Below are 2034 nucleotides of genomic sequence, written 5' to 3' on the forward strand. Positions count from 1 at the left end.
GTGACTAACTTGAGTATTGTTAGTGTATTTTGTATATTGTATTTTTGTACCTCTTTGTATGTAATATTTTGCTCTGTATTTTGTATCTTGTGTATCTTGTATCTGGTGTCTTGATATTGTGTATGATGATTGTATTTATGTCTTTCGAATAATTAAGTAGGAAAATTATGTTGTGGGTTCGAGCACCACGTTAGGATACTAATAGTGTTTTGTCTGTGTCTGATTCCATGTTAGTGTTTGTCTTGTAAATCCTACTCCTACTGTAATAAAAAAATAGCATTGTAAAATTCAACATTTAATTAATTATTTATTCAGTGATTGACGGCTAGCTCCTCTCAATAATTTCATTAATATCTTTATAAATCTTAGCTGGCCTGGCGCCCAAAAATAATCAAAGTCAATCACTCTCTCTTTATTATAAAAACCAAGTCAATAATTTGCAAGCAAATCAGCCAAAATCTAGCTTTGTGTGCCACCACCCCTCGCTCTACCGTGACAAATAATGGCGCCCAACGTTTCAAGAAGTGTTTAATGTTCTGTTTTGTTTGTAATGTTGTTGTGCACTTGTTTTCCACATTTATGCTATGTTACTATGTATATTTCCCTTGCCTTGCCTTATTTACTGCTGGTATGTGCATTGTTTATTGTTGCTTCCTATTGTTAATTTTGAGTGTGTTTCTGAAAGCTTGTTGTGTCTGGTCAATACTTCAAGAATTGTGCATCAAGAAAATGGGGCGGCCTCCGTCTCCTTAATTGTTTTTCACTTGTTGTGAAATCGTGCTTTGTGATAGTGACACTTTAACTCTATTTGAGTTTCAATTGTACTTGGTCATCAAGTGACCCTCTGTATGAACAGTGATTGAGAGTTTTGCTATTGTATATTACTCTCTTAGTAATTTTGATTATAATTTTCACCATGGCTACTTATCGTGAAAATGCCCCCATGGATCCAGCCACACTCCACGTTGATGAACTGGAGTATGAATTGGAGATACGTGGAGTTATACCAACTCCAATCGAAGACAATTTTGTTGGTCTCATGCGCTTGCTGGACACCCACAAGGACTCTCCAGTTTTAGAAGAAAGCATTGGAAAACTGAATATAAAAGAAGAATATGGCAAGCTGGAATGGAAGGCCAAGGAACTTGAAGCCTTAATTATAGAAGCAAGTGTGTCAGGATTGATAGTTGACAAGCCTTACAGAGTTATCAGTCTGTTTGTGCACTGCATCCTGCGCATTCGTCGAGTGATGTACCGGTGCTACAGCCACACTGGGGCGCTTTTTGTGGACTTAGGCAAAAAGTTCAACCGTCTTCACGAACTGCTGACTTCCCTTACCCCACATAGTCTGGTACTGCCTAGACTTCATCTTCCTGTAGAAGGCGATCTAGACTTAGAAGAGCAGCTTCAGGCGTTGTCAATCAAGAGAGAGACTATCTCTACCAAGCCTCAGCCAAGCAACCTTTCTTCGCCTTCACACTCCAGGCGCTCTTCCCCGAAAAGGAAGAAGAGAGATAAGAAGAACAAAAAGAAAAAGAAAAAGAAGAGCAGCAAGAAGTATAGCTCTTCATCCTCTGACTCGAGCAGCACCTCATCCAGTGAGTCCGGATCTGACTCTACCGACTCTGAAAAGGAGAGTAGGAAAACAAAGGAAAGAGGTGGAAACCCTCTCTCTCGGTGGAAGTGGCGTTTCTCTGGAGAGGAAGACTTGTTCACTTTCCTGGATAAAGTAGAAGAGTCCGCTGAAGTTCATGGCGTCAGGGACTCTACACTCCTGGCTGGGATTTCCCTGCTTTTGGAAGGCGACGCTCACCTGTGGTTCCGAGCTAAAAAGAAGACCATCTCTTCCTGGAAACAATTCAAATCAGAAATTAAAGGCGCTTTCGACCCGAATGAAGACGATGAGCAGATACTGAAGAAACTCCGCAAACTGAAACAATCTTCTACAGAAACTTATGTTGTGTTCGAAGCCAGATGTGAAGAGTTGTTTGCGAGACTGCAGAGACCACTCAGCAGTTCTGAAAAGTTGAAGAA

At 40.5% G+C, this 2034-nt stretch overlaps 1 protein-coding gene across 1 annotated transcript in view; it reads left to right on the top strand.

Annotated features, from left to right (window-relative positions):
* LOC113217444 (dopamine D2-like receptor) overlaps window positions 1–2034 on the top strand; it is a 223605-nt gene that overhangs the window by 185707 nt on the left and 35864 nt on the right. The gene's annotated exons all lie outside the window — the stretch shown is intronic.

This window comes from Frankliniella occidentalis, unplaced genomic scaffold (genome assembly GCF_000697945.3).
Source record: "Frankliniella occidentalis isolate FOCC.00 unplaced genomic scaffold, Focc_3.1 Scaffold71, whole genome shotgun sequence".
Taxonomy (NCBI): domain Eukaryota; kingdom Metazoa; phylum Arthropoda; class Insecta; order Thysanoptera; family Thripidae; genus Frankliniella; species Frankliniella occidentalis.